This window comes from Callithrix jacchus, chromosome 13, assembly GCF_049354715.1.
Source record: "Callithrix jacchus isolate 240 chromosome 13, calJac240_pri, whole genome shotgun sequence".
Classification (NCBI taxonomy): domain Eukaryota; kingdom Metazoa; phylum Chordata; class Mammalia; order Primates; family Cebidae; genus Callithrix; species Callithrix jacchus.
The window spans coordinates 109,419,396-109,440,027 of record NC_133514.1 but is presented as its reverse complement, the minus strand read 5'-3'; the positions used below and the strand labels follow the sequence as shown (position 1 = coordinate 109,440,027).

Genomic DNA, 20,632 nt, shown 5'->3' with positions numbered 1-20,632 from the left:
AATTAAGAAACAGCCAGAAGGCATAGACACAGAGTGAAAATCATTTCTCTTTTTAGTAAGTTTTGTGTCTGCTTTAAATTGATCATTTGTTTCATTAGCTAATTCCCAAACAGAGGGCATGTCCTCTCTACTTGCAAAATTCTTGTGCATAAGTTGAATTCTCTTTTTATCAACTCAGACCAATAAGTACTTTATTTTGTTTTTGCTTGTTGTTAGGGAAAAGAAAAAAAAAAGATAATCAGCTCATACTACTTGCTTAGCTGTCTGCATTTTAATTCCAGACTGTGAATGACCATCAGAGTGCCTTTATGATATTTTGCACAAAAGGCTCAGTGTTCATGACCCTACTAAGAGAACCCAAAATAGCATTCAGTAAGCGGTGACATACTGACAGTGTTATGGTACTAAAAGCACCAGCGTCTGTAACTCTGGGCAATGGGACACATCGAGAGTTTGCTGAGAAGACTGTGAAGGAAAAAAGAAAGCTTTTCCTACTATTCCTCATGTGTCCAACACAAAGTTTGCTGTTCAGTTTTCACAGAACTCCTAGAAGTTGAAGTTACACAGGTAAGAGTGTGTTAATCATGCATATTATAAATTACATGCATCATCTTTTAATGAGTCCATAGATCAAAAAGTACTTGACAAACTGTTGCTAGGCAAATATGATAAAAATATTAAGGAAAGTATTTATATAGGAAATAAGGAAACTATTCTAAAAAATATTAAAACCATGATGTGTATAGAACTTCCTAAAAACAAATATTTGTGAGAACAATTATCCATCTCTGTAAGATAGATTGTGGGGGTGGGGAGGAAGTTACTCCTATGTTAGAACATTTAAAAATTCTCAAGTTTCTGGGAGGAAATGAATCAACCATTCTTTTCATGTCTTTCTTTTTCTTTGAATGTTTTTCTTCATCCAGGGTTTTTTTTTTTAATTATCATGTATTTATCACATATATCAGGTAATATGAACAATAGAGTTGTCATCCTTAAGTATATGAGAAAAAATATTTATATAAAGAATAAAGAGTAAAAAGTTAAAGAATTTTATAATAATTCCAATAAAATTAAAATATTAGCAGCAGTATGAATATAAACACATATATGTCTAAAATTGTACACATATATTAATTTGCCTGCATATTAACAATTGCATATAACACAAAAGCTAATTTCTGAAATATGTAAGATAGTATTTCAGAAGTTTAGAAATAAGAAAAGTAAAAATGAAGAAAACACATACTGTAAAACACATTCCATATTGTTTCTATTCCAATTTGGTACATGCAATTTTAAATGAATTACTAATTATAATAAAATATTTCAAAATAAATTTACCAAAAGTATTTAACAAATATATTAAATATAAAAGCACATGATATATTTAGCAACAAAAAAATCATAAATAGAATGGCAAAGGTTTTTTTTAGATTATGTCAAATTATATTTTATCTCTATGAATTCACTTGTTGAATTAACATATCTGCAAAGAAGACATTATTTAGTTAAAGTATTTGAAAATTTAGTAACATATATTTATGTTTTAGATGTAGCTACAATATTAAGTAGAATTATTTGCATTCATATATATTTTTTTCAAATTCTCATAATTGTAAGTTTCAGAAGTATGCATACTTACTATAATTTTTATTTTGAAAGTATTTAAATTTCAATATAATATGAACATTTATATTGGCCAAATCAAATAACTAACAAATTTATTTCTAAAAGGAATAAACATTTCATAATTGTGTATAATTATTTATTTTTTAAGTAATCAATTCATGTAATTTAGAAACCACGAGATCTCCTTTTCTTTACATGTTTTCCACTTTCCCAAGCTTTTATAAGAGTGAATGAAATGCTCAGATCATCCTATAAATATCTGAATTTTATAGTCTCATATATTATTAAATTCTTCATGCTCCAGTGAAATATTTATAATTTTATGCACATGCACATCTGCATATATCTAAAAGCATATGTATTCTACTTACTTTTTTTGTTTTGTTTTGTTTTTCACTTTGGAATGTTTGTAAGGTACTTTTCCTCAAGAAACTTAGAATGCATTTTTATTAAATTATCATAAATTGAAGATGTTTTAAAATGGTGTGCACAGATGCCTCCTATGCATTCTTAAGAAACCAGATTCATCTTTCAGGAATTTCTCATAATATAGCTATATATAATCTGATCAGTGATCATTGATAACTAAATATAAACTAATCATTTTTTTGCCATCCATGATCTTAGCATGTACTCTTAAATAAATGTTATGTTTAAAACCTTATATAACAATATTCAACATGATAGTGAATAGTAATGTCACAGGAATAAATGTGTGACACTGTTTAAAAGGAGATATTAATCTTTCTATACATCTTTTTTACATTTGAATTTATTGCTACTGACAAGTAGAATTGATTGCTACTGACCAAATGCTTAAGAACCATGTTTGTGAATAAGAAGAATTTGTTGTCATGATTATTTCTTTGAACATCCATGACCTTCTATCACCTGTACCTTTGCTTTGGGGAAACCGATTGAAATTGAAACACAGCTAAGTATGGAACCTAAAAATAATCCCACAGGAATCCTTTCTATCAATGGTGAAGACAGCTCCTGATTTACAAAAGGAGTGTCTTTGCAAAAGTGACTAGAAAGACGTTTGCCACTTTAAAATCAAATAAAATCAAAACAAAATAAAGTGTACCCTTAAAGAGTTATTTTACCGATTCTCACCACCTTTCCATTGAGATAAGACGGCTAAATGCTCTGCCTGTCAAAATGTATAACAAATCAATTTCCTTTTCAAAGGATGCCTACCCTTTTGAATAGTCTGATATGATTTGTTAAGAAAATGCTTGTCTGACTTTAAAACCTGCTCTAGAATTAGGAAAGCACATGTTTTTGTCAAATTTTGTCACATTAATTACTCAATAATTATATTCAGAATCATCAAAGTATGTCTTAAGATTAAGGCAAAACATTTTCAGAAATCCTGCTTTGGCACATCAAGTGAAATTTAAAATGCTGTTTTAGGACAGTGGCTTTTCAACATACCAGAGCAGTCGATCCACAGTTTAGCTTTTCTTTACTTCTAAAATGTTACATGATAAATGAAATTTGCAAATTTGTGAGATAGTGTAATAAAGTGGGGATAATTTTGGCACATCAGTTGTGGCTTAAAATAACCTAGGCCATTTTTTCTGTATGCAAAATTTAGAAATGTCATTCCTGTGGAAATGAGTAAACTATACACATATCACAGAAAAAAGTCACTATTTTTCTGCCTTTAAGTTGTGTTATAGTTAAATTGTTTCAGAGAGTTTGCCATCTATTTTATTTCTAAAAAGCTCTAGTGGAGAATTTATTACTTTCTTTGATAAAGAGATATTACTACTAAACATAAAGATAAGCATAAAATGTAACTAGAAGACACATAAAGGTAAAGATAAAAGGATATATAAACATCTCTTTAAATGTTAAAGATAGTAGTGTCATTTGTCACTAAGAAAACACTTCTTGTGAAATTGGTCTTGAACAGGTAAAGCAAAATATCTCTTTCCCCCTAGTATTTGGTGAGAAATAAATGAGCTACAATATCACCTTTCAAGTGGATATAAATCCTCTCCTTCTAAATAAGTCTTTTGTTTGGGGGGCTATGTAAGACATTGGTTTCTTTTTTATTATTTTCACTCTTTTATTGAATGGCTGTAGAATTACCCAGCTCTATAGGCATACGAGAATTTGACTCCAAATATTTTGGTTGTTAATAAATAAGCATATTCATGTATACAAAAGCATGTGCATATCTGGCTACGTATTTCTCTATTAACAGATGATTTTTAATGTATGTGTATAATCCTTTGATAATTTTAAAACCACATGAATTGTTTATAAAATTTTCATGTCATTGTATACAATATGGATTTAATAAAACCACTTATATAAAATTTAATTCAAGCTATTTTTAAAAATATAGAGTAACGTCATTTTGTGTACGTTTGTGTATATATGTATACACACACTCACATATAAAAGAATGTGCGCATTTTAAGCCAGTGTCTAAAACACACAATTCTTAACTCACAAATATGTTTTCTATGAGATTATAATTATATCATTGAGGTTATTTTTTTGTAGAAGAAAAGGAAAAAGCAATACACTCAAGAGGGTGAGTTAAATACTAAAATCTCAGCAAGATATTAATTAACTGACTCTTAAACATTACAAAACAAAACACTAGAACATTAGGGTTGCCAGATTTTTTTTAAAAGTAAGGAATTATTACATATAAAAACATAATTCCTTTCAACAGCATATACTAATTGTATACCTATTTACAATTTGGAGCAGGTTCAGAGTCCACATAATTTAAAATTTTAAGAATAAAATCACATCCATTTATTCAATAATCCCAGTCATGCCTCTAGATTAAACTAAATGCTGTTACATTTCAGCACTAAAAGAAAGTACGTTTAGTCTACCTGGTACCAATTTCAAAGAATTTAAAACTTAAGATATCCTATCTTTATTTTTAAATCCAACTTGTAACATGAATTAACTATATTCACAACTGTTTCATAACATTCATGACTGTTTTCCTTCCTTAAATTGACGCATATTTTTAACCCATTACATATAACCCTTGGAGGTATACTTTACTGTCTTCCATGAAAAAAAAAATAAAAACACTTCTGTTTTGTTTTATGCTATACATATTTTTATTTATATTTAAGGTGATATACTTAAATTTCTCATTGTAGAAATTAAAGAATATGAATTTATTTATCCTATATTTATGACATTCTTGTTAAAACAATTTATTAAACTATTTATAGAATGTTTTCAATATTTATTTTTATTGCAAATCGAAAATTTATAATTGAATAAATTTATGAGATATAAACTGATATTAGAATTCATGAAAACAATATGAAATAATTAAATCACGCTAGTTAACATATCCATCACCTCAAATATTTAACATTTTTTTTGGTGAGAACATTTGAACTTCCCACTCTTTGTAATTTTGAAATGTAAATGCTCTACTATTAACTATATTCACCACACTGTCTAGTAGAACCCCCTCCAAAACGTAAAACATATTCCTCCTGTCTGAGATTCCTTCAGTTCATCTGCCCCACACCACCAGCCTCTTAACTACTATTCTACTTAATGCCTCTATGAGTTCTATTGTTTTAGAGTCTACATAACATGATAAAATGTGGTATTTGCCTTTCTGTGCTTGGCTAAATATTATTTAGTCATTCTTCATACACAACTCCTAGCAGAAAATAATAAAATAATATCCCCCAAATATACAACAATAGCATTATTTTGCTAAGCTAGTCCATCTGGTTCCACATATCTTCACAATACTTTTTTATGATTAAATACTCTGAATAAGCTCAACAAGATAAATTTTAAAAAATATAAATTTATTTTAATTTAATAGGCAGAAAATATAAATATGAAATGAGTGATACCAATTTTTTTACATTATATGCTTTATGGAAGAGAGACTAAACAAATCTTGAATTTTATATTATGCAATTTGAAACTAAAATAATTATCTCAGATTGAAATCCAAAGTATTTTATATCAAAATAATAATATATTCTCATTTATATTTTATAACATATCTTTGAAATGTACTTTCCATTTTAGTATCCAATATTTTATTTTAAATTAAACTAATTTTTTTTCTTATTCTTAGTTTCAGGGAGTACATGCGCTGGCTTGTTACATGTATAAATTGCATGTGATGCGATTTGGTGTATAAATTATATTATTGCCCAGGTACTAATTATATTACCTGAGAGATAATTTTTTGATTCTCACCCTGTTCTCACCCACCCTGAAGTAGGCCCCGGTGTCTATTACCCCGTGCCCATGTGCACTTAATGTTTACTTTTCCACTTATAAGTGGGAACATGCGGTATTTGGTTTTCTGTTCTTGCATTAGTGTGCTTAGGATAATGTCCTTGGGTCAAAGAACATAATTTCATTCTTTTATATGGCTGTATAGTAATCCATTGTGTAAATGTCTCATATTTTTTTATCCAGTCCATTGTTGATGAGCATCTAGGTTGATTCTATGTCTTCGTTATTGTGAATAGTGCTATGATGAATATATTTGTGCATATGTCTTTATGGTAGAATTATATATTCCTTCAAGTATCTACCCACTACTAAGATTGCCAAGTCGAATGGTAGTTGAAATATCTTTGTGATATCTCCAAACTGCTTTTTATAGTGGCTGAACTGATTTACATTCACATCAGCAGTATATAAGAATTCTCTTTTCTCTGCAAATGTGCCAGCATCTGTTATTTTCTGACTTAATAATAGCCATTCTGACCGGTGTGAAATGGTATCTCATTGTGGCCTTGATTTGCATTTCTCTAATGATAAGTGATATTTGGAATTTTTTAATAGGCTTGTTAACCATGCGCATGTCTTCATTTGAGAGGTGTCTGTTCATACTCTTTGCCCATTTTTAAATGGAGTTATTTGTTTTTTACTTGATGATTTAAGTTAATTATAGATTCTGGATATTAGATGTTTGTCAGGTGCATAGTTTGTGAATATTTTCTCCCATTCTGTATGTTGTCTGTTTGTTCTGTTGATACCTTCTTTAGCTGCACAGAAGTTCTATTGTTTAATTAGGCACCACTTATCAATTTTAATTTTTTTTTTTTGAGACAGAGTTTCACTCTTGTTACCCAGGCTGGAGTGCAATGGCGCAATCTCAGCTCACCGCAACCTCCGCCTTCTGGGTTCAGGCAATTCTACTGCCTCAGCCTCCTGAGTAGCTGGGATTATAGGCATGTGCCACCATGCCCAGCTAATTTTTCATATTTTTAGTAGAGATGGGGTTTCACCATGTTGACCAGGATGGTCTAGATCTCTTGACCTCATGATCCACCTGCCTCGGCCTCCCAAAGTGCTGGGATTACAGGCGTGAGCCACCATGCCCAGCCCTATGTTTGCCTTTTAATTCTTTATCTTACCTTATTTCTCTGAATAGGACTTCCAAACTATGTTGAATAGGAGTGGTGAGAGTCAGTATCCTTGTCTTGTTCCAGTTCTCAAGGGGAGTGTTTCCAGCTTTTGCCCATTCGGTATGATGTTTTCTGTGAATTTGTCATAGATGGCTTTTATTATTTTTAGGTATGTCACTTTTATGCCTCATTTTTCAGGGTTTTTAATAAGAAGGGATATTTAATTTTATCAAAAGCTTTTGGTGTCTATGGACATAATCATGTGATTTTTATTTCTAGTTTTTCTTATGTGATTAATCGCATTTATTTATTTACATATGTTAAACCAACCTTGCATTCCAGGAAAAGAGCTCATTTTATTATGATGGATTAAATTTGATATGTTGCTGGATTCGGTTGTTAGTTTGTTTGGGACTTTTGAATCTATGTTCACCAGGAAACTGGACTGAGGTTTTCTTTTGTTGTTGAGTCTCTGACAGATTTTGTATAAGAGCAATGCTGGCCTTAAAAAACAAATTAGGAAGGCGTCCATCCTCTTTGAATTATTGAAATAGTTTCAGTAAAATTGAGACCAGCTCTTCTTTATACATCTGGCATGATTTGGCTGTGAATTAATCCAGTCCACGGATTTTTCTGTTGGGTAGGTTTTTAAAATTACTGATTCAACTTAGGAACTCACTATTGATTTGTTCAGTGTTTCAAATTCTTCCTGATTCAATCTTGAGTGGTTATATCTTTCCTGAAATTTATCAGTTTCTTCTAGGTTTTTTACTATGTGTGCATGGAGTCTCTGAGTGTGTGTGCTTTTTTTTTGTTTGTTTTTTTTATTTCTCTGGGGCCAATGGTAATGCTCCCTTTGACATTTCCAGTTGTGTTTATTTAGAGCTTCCCTTTTTTTATTAGTCCTCTAGTGGTCTACTAATCTTATTTATTCTTTCTTTTTTTTTTTTTTGACATGGAGTTTCCCTGTTGTTACCCAGACTGGAGTGCAATGGCACGATCTTAGCTCACCACAACCTCCGCCTTTGGGTTCAAGCAATTCTCCTGCCTCCGCCTCCTAAGTAGCTAGGACTACAGGCACGCACCGCCATGGGCAGCTAATTTTTTGTATTATTAGTAGAGACGGGGTTTCACCATGTTGACCAGGATGGTCTCGATCTCTTGACCTCATAATCCACCCGCCTCGGCCTCCCAAAGTGCTGGGATTATAGGCATGAGCCACCACGCCCAGCTTACTTATTCTTTCAAAGAACAACTTCGGTTTTGTTGATGTTTTGTGTGTTTTTCATGTCTTCATTTCTTTACATTCAACAATTTTTGTTTGTTTCGTTTGTTTGTTTTTTTAATGCTAGCTCTGGGGTCGGTTTGCTCTTGTTTGTGTATTTCCTCTAGGTGTGATGTATGGTTGCTAACTTAAGATCTTTCTAACTTTTCGATATGGGCATTTAATACTAACAGACGTTCCTCTTAACACTGCTTTTGCAGTGTTCCAGAGACTCTTGTGTGTTGTCTCTATATTTTTATTAATTTCAAAGAACTTCTTTCTTTCTGCCTTAATTTTATTGTTTACTTGAAGGTTATTCAGGAGCATTTTGTTTAATTTGCATGTAACTGTATAGTTTTGAGTGGTTTTCTTAGTATTGATTTTTATTGTTCCAAGATTGTGATTCATATTACTTTGGGCTTTTTGAATATGCTGAGAATTGCTTTATGGCCAATTGTATAGTTGATTTTAGAGAATGTGTTGTGTGCACATGAGAAGAATGTATATTCTACTGTTGCATGATGGAGCTCTATGTAGATTTCTGTTGGTTCCATTTCATAAAGTGTCAAGTTTAGGTCTGAATATCTTTATTAGTTTTCTACCTCATTCACGTGTCTGTTACTGCCATTGGGGTTTAAAGTCTCCCAACTATGATTGTGTGGTTATCTAAGTTTCTTCGCACATCTTTAATAGCTTGGTTTATAAATCTTGACGCTCCAGTGTTGGGTACATATATATTTAGTATAGCTAGGTCTTCTTGTTGAATTGACCATTTATCATCATGTAATGCCCTTCTTTGTCCTTTTAGATAGTTATCTGTTTTGTCTGAAGAAAGAATAGTAGCTCCTGCTCTGTTTTGTTTTCCGTTTGCTTGATAGATCTTTCTCCATTCCTTTACTTTGAGTCTATGGGTGTCATTATAAGTGAAATAGATATTTTTATTTCAGCCATACAGTTGGGTCTTCTTTATCCAACGTGTCACTCTGTTTTTTAAGTGGAACATTTAGTCCGTTTTCATTCAACACATTATCTATCTTTAAAAAAAAAAATCATCATTAACTCCAAACCTCTCATTGCTGTCATCTCACATCTCTGTTTTTTCTCTCTCAGAAAGTTCTTTGAATGACTACTTTGAATGGTGGAACTTCATACTCAGCCTCCAGAAATCTTTCAATTCATTATTTCTGTTTCTTGAGACTGACTCCTAAAACCTATTCTCAGCTATTCACCAAATTATACATTTTTTTCTCCTAATCGAAGACTGATATTAAAGGCCAAATTTGGGAACTTATGGTGTACACTAGTGGTTGAAGTCAGCAGAATTATTCTTTATGTTTTGGTGTCTTTTAGTGACAAATTAGAAAATATATATATTTGTGTGTTCATTTGTTAACACTAGTTTTTTTTTTCTTTTTTTAATACAACATGATGTAGAATTCTACTTTCCTGATGCCCAGAGGTATTTTAACTACTAAGGTTGTCTGGTATGATAGTCTTCAAATATCTTTGCCATAACCCTCTCTAACATCTTTAAACACTTAAGAGAATTTATATGTCAAAAAGTACTCAGCTAAACTCAGCAATTAGGTTTTAAGTTTAGACACAATAAATAACACATTGATAAACATTTTTTTGCATCAGAACATTTTAGATACCAATTTATTTCTTTAAGATAGATTCACAGATGTGAGATTGTAAATAAAATGGCTTTCAGTATTTAACACTCCAGAAACATTATCTGTTACCTTCAAAAAATACAATTTTTATTTATTTGGCTGGTATTATAAACAATTTATAACCAGAATTTAGTGATTAAGGCCAATAAGTATATGAAAAAATGTTCAACATCCCTAATCATTAGAGAAATGCAAATCAAAATCACAATGAGATATCATTTCACCCCAGTTAGAATGTTTATTATCAAAAAGACAAAAAAACCACCACACACACACACACATGCACACACACACACACACACACAAATACTGTTGTGAATTTGGAGAAAATTGAATTCATTTATTGTTGGTGGGAAGGCTTAGTACAGCCATTATGAAAAATAGTATGAAGGTTTCTCCACAATCTAAACATAGAACTAGTATATAATTCAGCAATCTCACTACTGGGTATTTATTAAAAGGAAAGAAAATTAATATGTTGAAAATATATCTGCACTCCAATGTGTATTGCAACATCATTCACAATAACTATATATTTCATATATTCCAATATATAGAAGAAAACTAAGTTTCCATCAAAAAATAAAAAAATACACAAAATGTGGTATATGTGGACGTGACAGTGACCATATATCATAAGAATTTTAACCTCGGACAAATTAAAACTCTACCTAAACTCATTTAGTTTTTACAAGTGTTTATGATAGATTTGTATCCTTGTCTCCTGCCAAATCTAAAAATTTCACATAATATAACTTAGGATGTATAAACCTAAAATCATTTCCCTGAGCTAAAAACAACTAACAAGAAATTATTTTCTACTTGACATCTCACGGAAACCCAAGATTAATGGCCGTTTTTCATATACAAATATATGAACTCTAGAAGAATTAACTGAACTAATTACCCAAGGAAGAAAAAAATATAAACTTCAGGAAAAAATGTTAAATTAACTATTTTCTGGAAAATGTATTATTTTTACATCTAGCTAATCTTAATTTTAAAATATTTTCATCATACATTTGAATGTAAAATAAACTTGTTTCAAGTTTAGATTTTTTAAATGTCATACCCAAAACTGATCTTAAAATTTCATAGGCTGTGGTCATGCAAATAAAATATTTTGATTTTAAATGCACCCAAATACACCCCAATCTGAATGCACCACACAAGTGAGGAAATGACAAGGAAAAATAAAACTCAAGATGAAATTTCATACTATTTGCTTTAAAAATGGTAAAGAAATGGAAGAATAATTAATGACATACCTAATATCAAGGAGAAAAAACCGTAGAAAATCAGAGCTGAACTGAACTAAAGAAGCTAAGCCTTGACCTAGACACAAGTTGAAGTTAGCCGGTTTCTACAGTAAGGATCCATAGACTATTTAACTAGCCTTAGTATCTTAACTTGGAAATAGTGTATGTCTGTAATAATTTCTTTGAAATTAATTTGTAAATGTGCTTGTCTCTGGGCACGTGACATTTTTCCCAGATACATTCAACATCATATATTCTTTAACATTTGGCATTTTTAACTCTTCCATTACCCCAGTAAGTCTTTCCTGCAGCTATTATCTCTATGTGGCCTTGATGGCTCTTTAATTAGTTTACAAGGTAAATCCTCAACACTGTCAACAGTTTCTTGAAAACTGCAATTTTAAGTGAAAGACTATATAATAAAAACCAATTTTATCAGAGGCTGAGACAAACAGGACTTTAGTCCTTAAGATATAATTCTACTTCACTAAACTTCTAAATAAAGACCAAAGTATTTCTAATACTAAAAACTGAAATGAATGTGAGTTGTATGTATATTTAAGAAAGATTAGTAAAAACAAGAAAATAATTATTTACCCAATTGTAAATCAGTGAATCAGTGAGTGACTGGTAGTTGTAGTGGTGATGGGTAAAATCAAGGAATTAATGTTGGCAAAACAAAGATTGTCAGGATCACATCTGGCCACCATGCAGTCCAAACACAAGCATTAACAAATATAGCTGGCTCGCTGAGCTCTTTTCTACCCAGCATAGTTTATTGTCCTGCATTTGTATGATGATTGTGTATTTTATAAAACTTCATTTTACAATAATTTGTGTTCATTCATTTTCCAACCTGGTTTTCCAGTTCAGGGCCATGCGTAGCTGGAGCCTATCCCAGCAACTCAGGGAGATTGGTGGGAACCAGCCCTGGACAGGGCACCATCCCATTGCAGGGTCACCCTCACATAGCCACACTCACTCAGACTAGGATGTCCTACACTAACAACCAACCCGACGTGTACAGCTTTGGGAAGTGGAAAATAACTTGAGTATCCAGAGCAATCCCATGCAGATATGGGGGATTCAAATGTGCAAACTCAACACAGATAGTGACTTGGTAGAGAGTCAACTTTTTCTCATCAACATTACAATGAAATGACATTGAACAAAATCACATTTTTTGAGGAACTGTTGTATAAGCTCACCTTGATCTTTCTTCTCTTTTGAAATGAATATAATGTTTACTATATCATTGAATTACAAGACAAATTACTAAGAGAATAGTACTTACCTAAGTACTATTATGGCATTAGGGAAATTGTTGATTTTGTTAGTCTGGGAGCTCGGCTATTACAGTAACCAGTTAACTTGCCATTTCTCAGTAACCTCCTACCAGAAACGTTGAGTGGGAGTTAGTGGGGTAAGGGTACCAAAGTTTCACAGTCACTCAGTGTCCAAGGCATTGAAAAGGCTCCACAGTCCTGCAAATACTGATTGCCAGAGTAGGAAGCTATAAAGATGAGACAATTATTCATACCCCTTTCAGTGTTTCAGTTTGAAAATGGTGTACAACACTTACTCATATCCTGTTAGTAAAACCAGGCGTGTAACGTTGTCTGATTGCAAGAGAGATATTGATAAACAATTATATGCCTTCCACAGTGACCAAAAAATTTTAGTTCTTCTTTTAACTCCTTTATTTTAAATAACAGTCATAGCCGTTTCATCCAATTAGTCATTCAGAAGTTAGGGACAGTTTACGAAATCTTAAAAAACTGAACGCATGCTTTTCTTAGAGTGATGGAGTGGAAGGAAGAATATCATGATGGGAATCACAGGTCCTTCCGAGTCTGGAGTAAGCGGCTCCACTCTGCATTGTCAATTGTGATTTTTGCAGGTATCTTAACCTCTGCATTTCTCAACTCTCATTTGACATTCCTAACACAGGCATTTCTTTTGACATTCAATTGGTCATTAAGTTTTGTCAATTCTGGCTTCGTGTTATTATTAATTATCTTACTTATATTGTCCTTTGCTGAGGAGCAGGATTAGTCAGAGTGCTGGGATGAAATATCACCTTCAAGAGGGCAATAGAAGGTCATGGATCCAGAGTGCTTGGTGGCAAAACAGAACAACTTTTTCAATGTCCTGGTAGTGCAGGTGCTTCTAAGCACTAGTTACAAAATCCAAATAATTTCTTTCAATACTAAAATCATATTGTAACTAATACAATTAAAATGTTAATATAAGATAAAAATAGATTAACTAAAAGGATAGGCATAGAAGTGGGAATTAAGACAATAGGTAATACAGATTCCAAAAGATATTCCAACCAGAACAGCTCAATGAGAGGATTTATGTTTTCTTTACTTAACATTTTTTCTAATATTAATTTTCTTGCTTCTGTGTTTACACAGACAAGATTTTAATAAATTTATAAAAATAAAGAATATCTTTTTGAAATGAGTATTGAGACAATGTTATTAACATTTTTAAAAATAGACTTAATGGTGTAGTTTAAAATCTGCCACTAACTCCCCATATTACTGCTCTATATGTTATAACAGAGGTGCTTTTGGAATGAAAGGGGACTGTTTAGAGACACTTCGTAGTTTCCTTTTTTTTTTTCATTTTTATAAAGAATCTCTATTTCCACTGTAGTAATATTATCACTCCAGGCCCCAAGAGCCACGTGTTTCTATTTGCTTCACATGGAGGCTTTAAAGTATTCTCTTGCTTCATGTGTTTACTTCCCAATAGGAGAGGTGCGATGTGTGTTTTTTTTTTTTTAATTGATGAAGAGAACCTCTTAATCTTTTTTAGTAGCATTTTCAAAACCTTTAACTTTTCTGTTTTTGTTTGTTATTGAAATGCTCTGGAACTTTCTCATAACCACAAATTCTAAGTCTATGATATATTATTTTGGCCAAGCCTACTCAATAGTTTTCTAAAAACGGAGACATTATATTAATTGCCATCTGTTTTTCTCTATGAGAAGCTGGGCTTAGTTGAGCTCAATATTTCAGCTTTCCATGAGCTTTCCAGAATACATTATATTCTTACAAGTTTTCACAGATGGAATAATTAACTTTATGTAACCAAGAAGAGGTCATAGAAAAGACAATTTCTAATTAGATTCAGTTTCAAACTGCATAAGTGCATAGATTATAATATTTTTCATCCCTTAAGTCATAATTAGTCTTATTTGAAAACATAATTGTTCTGAGTCACACTAGGATCATTTTCAGCTTATATATGTCCATACAATATCATGTATTGCTTCAAGCATGACAGTGTGTATCTGTCATAGTCACTTAACCATGCTCAGAAAAAAATAATGACATTCCAATCACATTTGAAAATACATGTGGAACATATACATCAGGGAAAATATATACTAAAGTATTTTTGCAATAGTCATTTGTAAAGCTTTTTATGTGTGTACATTTTTGGCAGAAATAAAAATAGCTGAATATTTTGACCTTCAGAGATACAGAAATCATTAGATACTTACCATTCACCTGCCAATAGCTACTTTTTATGTAGCTCACTAAAAACACTTAATGCTGAATATGTGCCAGACAGTATATTGGATGCAGCAACTCATTTCATCAAGAACACAAAACCTTGATATAGACACAGTATTTATCCTCAGTTTTTACATGAGACAACTGAGGCAACAAGAGGTCCAGCTATTCATCCAAGGTGATGGGACTTGTATCCAAGGTGACGGAACTAGCAGGTATTCGTGTTGAGATAGTTCTTCAGCTGCCTTTGTTCCACATGAGATGAGAATATTTCATCTCAACCTATTTGGGAAACTAACCTGAGAGTCAGCAGAGTGACTCTCTTGGTCTTTACTATGGTGCAAAATGGCATTTAGACACATAAAATCAATTTAAGTTGTATTATATAATTATGTGTATGTTAATTTTAATAATAAAGCACACAAATACACATATGGAAAATTTTAATCCATTTACAACTTCTTAATTCAAAGATGATTTCTACCTGCATTTTGGGGTAGTTTTCCAGACACCTGTCTACAACATTTTTCTTCAGTTAAAGAAATTTTATGTATTTCATTTCCTTATTTCACTTGACAAGATGATTTTATGACACCAAATGGCTGCTGAGCGACCATATGTTGATATGAATTTTTTAATGTTTGCATTCAAACGTTGGTTCTTTTTTCAACTGTGAGATCAATTTTATGTATCTTCTCCCAATGAATAGATTTAGGCTATTAAGAGTGTTTAGAGTGCTTTTTAATTGTACATAAAAACTAAAAATAAACATTGATCTATGTGGAGTTAGCTCCTGAAATAATCCAAGGGTTGGTAGAATATCTGTTTAGATATTAAAAGTAAAACCATGTTTTACTTTTCTGCATTATATCTTGTGATAAGAACATTAAAAATAGATTTTAGAAGAAGATGAAAATATTGTCCAGGTTTGACTGTAAACACACAGGAAAATAATAAGAAATATCCTGTGTTCCTGTGATGATTAAGTTAAAATCAGACAGCATAGTATTTCATGGTATATGTGTACTACATTTTCCTTATCCAGTCTGTTCCTGATGGGCATTTAGGTTGCTTCCATGTCTTTGCTATTGTGAATAGTGCTGCAATGAGCATTTGTGCACCTTTATGGTATGTACATTCATGTGTGCATGGATGAAACTTCACGTGTCTTTATGATAGAATTACTTATATTCATCTAAGTATATACCCAGCAGTGGGATTGCTGGGTTGAATGGTAGTTTTGTTTTCAGCTTTTTGAGGAATTGCCATACTGCTTTCCACAATGATGATGTAAATGAACACATACTGAACTAAGGTAATCAACTAAATGCAAATAAACTAATTTGTACTCCCACCAACAGTGTATGTGTTCCCTTTTCTCCACAATCTCACCAGCATCTGTTATTTTTGACTTTTTAATAATAGCCATTCTGAGTGGTATAAAATGGTATCTCATTGTAGTTTTGGTTTGCATTTTCTCTAATGATCAGTGAGATTGAGATTTTTGTTATATACTTATTGGCCACATGTATGTCTTCTTTAGAAAAGTGTCTATGCATGTATTTTGCCTGCTTTTCAATGGGGTTGATTTTCTTTTGTAAATTTTTTAAGTTCCTGATAGATGCTGGATATCACACTTTGGTAGATGCATAGTTGGCAACTACTTTCTCTTATTCTGTAATTTTTCTGTTTAGTCTGTTAATAGTTTATTTTGTTGTGCAGGACTTCTTACGCTTAATTAGATTCCACTTGTCAATTTTTGCCTTTGTTGTGATTGCTTTTGGTGTCTTTGTCATGAAATCTTTGCCTGTTGCTATATCCAGAATGGTATTACCTAGGTTGTCTTCCAGGGTTTTTATGCTTTTGGGTTTTATGTTTAAGTCTTTAATCCACTTTGAATTAACTTTTTATGTGGGGTAAGGAAAGCGTCCAGTTTCAATCTTTTGAATGTGGCTAGCCAGTCACCCGACACCATTTATTAAATAGAGAGTCTTTTCTCCATTGCTTGTTTTTGTCAACATTGTCAAAGATTAGATGGTTGTAGTTGTAAGGCCTTACTTCTGGAATCACAATTCTGTTTCGTTGGTCTATGTTATTTGTGAGAACATGAATGTAGCTGGGGGCCATTATGCTTAGCAAACTCACACAGGAACAGACAAATAGCACACATCCTCACTTATAAGTGGGAACTAAAAGGTGAAAACTCGTTAACATAAGTAAGGGAACCATAGACACTGGGGCCTACCTGAAGGCAGAGGGTGGAAGGAGGGATAGGAGCAGAACAAAACAACTATTGTGTACTAGTCTTAGTACCTGAGTAATAAAATAATCTGTACAACAAACTCCTGTGACCTGAGTTTATCTATATAACAAACCTGCAAATGTACCTCCAAACACAAAATAAAAGTTTAAAAAAATCATATTTTTATTCCTACTTTGCTCACTTGAACCCTACAAATTTCAGATTCTTTTCATTTCATTCTATTCATCACTATATTTTTAACCAAAGTATACGTCTCAATGCTAACGTGTCTGATGTTTATTTTATTATAACACTGAGAGCACCAAAGACCCATAAAAAAATGGAATAAATTTTTAAAAATCAGACTGCAAAGATGGTAAAGATATAATTAAGAGCTATACTGATAAAGGTGTTTTAGGCAAATCTTCTATAGAAACATACAAAGATTTACCCTTGACAAATAAGGGCAAATCATGTTTTGAGAGTTTGTAGAGGGGAAGAAAGAGTAAAGTACTATGTCTAAGAAAATGAAATTTCACCAGCATTTATTTCACCAATTGGAATCTATTGTTTTTCATTTTAAAACTTTTGTACACCAGGCTTAATGTTGTCAGTGCTTAGCACTTCACATATGCTGCTCATTAATCCACAGTCTTCTAACGCTGCTCATAAGTAGAGTTCACAATATTCAGCCCAGAAATGGAATGGTACTTGTTGCTGTGTATCTTAGGGCATTACATCAGTAGTGAATGGGGAAGGCAATGTAATGTCAAAGAGGACATCAGAGGCTCCAATATAGGTATTCTGACTTTACATTGCTGTAGCTGTACCAGAGGCTTTATTTATTTATTTTTCTTTGGTGACAGTAAATATGCAAGTTATATGCTGAATGAGAGTTCATAAATAAAACAGAGAATGAACTCTCACATTCTAGTGCTGTGTAATAAATAGAGAAAGAGTTGGCACATAGGTTATTATAATTTTTTGGACCCAAAATATTGCTTTCTTTTTCTTATGTATACAAACTATATCCACTCACATTTCTTTGTATTTCCTACTTGTGGTTTTTAGAAAGCCATTTCAAAGTCTTTTTATGTATAGTGTCATTCTATGAGGCCACCAAGTTTCCCTTGATTTTTTAAGATATCACAAACAGGATTAAGTTTCTATATTTATCCCATCCACCTTTCCCAGCTTCACCTTATATCTTCTCCCACACAGCCACCAAATCCATCATTCTGACTTTTTTTTTTTTACTTGACTTCAGAATCTTTAAAATAAGGGGAAAAATGTATTCCAAGAAGAGATAATAGAAAACATTTTATTTTGTCATTTGAAGAATGGCCCAGATCTTCATTCAACGTAAACAAAGTGAACCAACAGCTATAGATGTTACAATGTTAGATATTTATGCATTTTTTCTTCCATTCAGTAAAGCACAGTGTATATTATACACTCGATGTCTTTAAGATCGGGTATATAGCACTAATTATAAATACATTTGTTTACTGGGCAGGCCACTTAAAATTTCTGAATATAAGTCCCAGCATGTGTTATGTAATTAACACATTAGATAAAATATTGTATTAGAGTTCTTCAAAGGTTCAGGACCAACAGGATATTACGTATATATGAAAGGGAGTTTATTAAGAATTAACTCACTTGGAAACAAGGTGAAGTCCCATGATATGCCCTCTGCAAGCTGAGGAGGTAGGAAGCCAGTAGTGGCTCAGTCCAAGTCCAAAAGTCTCAAAAGTAGGGAAGCCAATAGTGCAGCCTTCAGTGGCCATAGGCCTGAGAGCCCTCTGGCAAACCACTTTGAGTCCAAGAGCTGAAGAACCTAAAATCTGATGTCCAAGGGCAGGAGGCATCCAGCATGGGAGGAATGTGAAAGCCAGAAGAATCAGCAAGCCAGCTTCTCCCATCTGTTTTTTTCTAGCTCTGCTGTCAGCTGACTGGATGATGCCCAACCACATCAAGGTGACACTTCTCCTCCCAGTTCACTGACTGGAATGTTAATCTCCTCTGGCAACACCCTCACAGACACACCCAGAGCTAATACTTTACCAGCTATCTAGGCATTCTTCAATCAAGTAGACACCTAATATTAATCATCACAAATATACTTTTAACTTTACTTGGACATAATATGTTGATGCTATTTATAATAATATTATTTAAATATTAGTGCAATTAGTTTAGTATCTAATATTGTGCTAATATAAATGCAATTTTAATCTTTTGGATTATATATTTTGAAATATATTTTACAACTTTAATAATAAATATGGATTAATATTCCCAGGTATAAGCAATAAGAGAACAAATATAAACACACAAACGTAAGACACAGTATTAGCATTTTTTTCATATTGAAATGTTATGTAGTTTTTTTAGCATATTCTTCTAATTGGAAAATATAAACAAGATCGCAAATGCAGGGCAGATTGCCACTGCTGGTTTATCCAGGGCCCATTTCGGAGGAGAGCGTTTTTTCTTATTTGCCTGCACTCAGCCCAGAGTGTTTCTCAGTCTAGCATTGCTGACAGCTGCCACCGGTCTTCAATCAGAAGTGGAACATTATTTGAAATGTTTTTCACTTACCCTGAAATGTATGACCATTACAGAAAGTTTGGAATACAGGAGAGTATAAACAAAGCCACAATATTTCATTATTGAGGTATAACTACTGCTACCATTTCATTCATTTTTGTTGTATGTTTTAGCTAAGGGGGGTCAAATTAAAAGGCTTTTTACATTAAAATTATAAACAATGATTTTTAACTTTAAATTTAATTGTAAAATATTTTAATCATATATTTAATGGGGAAATAACACTTTGTGGAAAAATCACCCAGATGTCATGAGTGTTATTGTTTGTCATATTTACTTTAAACTGTTTTTGAGAGAGAAAACTGTTGCAGAAATTTCTAAGCTTCAACTTTTAGACAAATTTCACTTATTTCAATCATGGTAATTACTATAATAAATTTTGCCAGTTTTCTCTTCCTAGACTTACTATCTTATAGAATTGCTTTACGCCAAGAGTATTATGGAACATTGCCTTGTAATTGTGAAACATTTATATAATTAATATCATATGCTATCCTAATTTAAACATTCTTTTTTCAGTTAATTCAGTTGATACTCGCCTCCCAGTGGACAAATTTGAATATTTCTCTAGGTATAAAACAGTAAAATATAACTGCTACTTTATGTACACATTGTAAAATTTATTGCTTTTATCCAAATTATTCTCCAAAATCGTATCCAAATTTTAAATTTATGAGTGTTGTATAGTTCTGCTTTCTGTATATTATCATCAGTAGCTGGTATTAAAGTAATTACTTGTATTTATTTAACATATTTGTTTAAAAGTACAACATTTCTTTATAATTTTGTTGTTTTAATAGGTATATTTTAAATGTAAGCAAATAACAAAAGAATAAATATCAAATAATTATGATCTGAATTCCATGATTATTATCATTTTGCCACAATGGTTTTGCCGATTCTCCCATGCTTTCTGAGATATTTTAAAGAAAATATGCTTTTTCTCAAGATATCCTGTCATTTCTAATAGCAATATGCTTCAAGTATACATGATCAAAATAGGGCATGTTTTTATGTAACGACAAAGAAACA

At 32.0% G+C, this 20,632-nt stretch overlaps 1 protein-coding gene across 3 annotated transcripts in view; it reads left to right on the top strand.

The window, feature by feature from the left end:
- Positions 1-431: 431 nt before the first annotated feature.
- Positions 432-20,632, top strand: part of CDH19 (cadherin 19) — a 97,914-nt gene continuing 77,713 nt past the window's right edge. For all 3 annotated transcript variants that reach the window (XM_008979947.5, XM_002757317.6, XM_035271306.3), the window contains exon 1: positions 432-567. The gene's annotated coding sequence lies outside the window, so the exon portion shown is untranslated. The remainder of the gene's footprint in view (positions 568-20,632) is intronic.